Source organism: Erythranthe guttata, chromosome 2 (assembly GCF_056151865.1).
Source record: "Erythranthe guttata isolate IM_541 chromosome 2, IM_541, whole genome shotgun sequence".
NCBI classification, from domain to species: domain Eukaryota; kingdom Viridiplantae; phylum Streptophyta; class Magnoliopsida; order Lamiales; family Phrymaceae; genus Erythranthe; species Erythranthe guttata.
Genome location: NC_142534.1, coordinates 11,249,198 through 11,250,000, shown reverse-complemented (window position 1 = coordinate 11,250,000; position 803 = coordinate 11,249,198).

Below are 803 nucleotides of genomic sequence, written 5' to 3'. Positions count from 1 at the left end.
GGGGTTAAGTGCTATTTACCCTATTATATATGAACTATTCAAAATTTTCGTTCGATTATTTTATCTAAAAGATAGTTTTCATTTTTTATATTAACATCCTTTTTTATTTTAAAAGGTTTTTGATTTATCTCATGGGCGTGTTTTAGACATTAAAAAAATGTACTTAGAATTGATTCCGTGCATCGCACAGGTAAGTTACTAGTAATAAGTTAAATAAATAATCAGTTAACTCTAAAATTTAATAAATATTAACATTAATCTCATTTTCATGTGAAATTCATGACTCACTAAAAATACATATACGTTGATAATAGAAAGAAATAATGGTGGAATAATTGATTACTGGTATGACTTATAAAATCAATAATATATGTTGTAGAGGATGTTTCTAACGTACTTCTCAAAAAAGGAAAAAAAGATAATGTTTCTAACGCATAAAACTCAAAATCGTTGTATATTGCAATATTTTTTAACTACTGCTACTGTAAATTTATTTGCTTGATTAATTTAAAAAAGTTTTGGATATTAAAAGGAAGTACTAGATTCATTATATTTACCATTAAAAACTCAAAATGTTCACAACTTTATTTAAGTAGAATATAATCTCAAATATATTGAATATTTATTGAATAAGATTGATAAAAAATATAATACAATTTAAGCTAAAAAAATGTATCGCATCAATTTGCAAACAATGATATGTAAAATTTGAAATTAACTATGATCATAAATAACAACAGTCAAAAATCTCTATAAATTAATACACTTGAGAGTTGAGACCATAAAATCATATTATTTTAGAG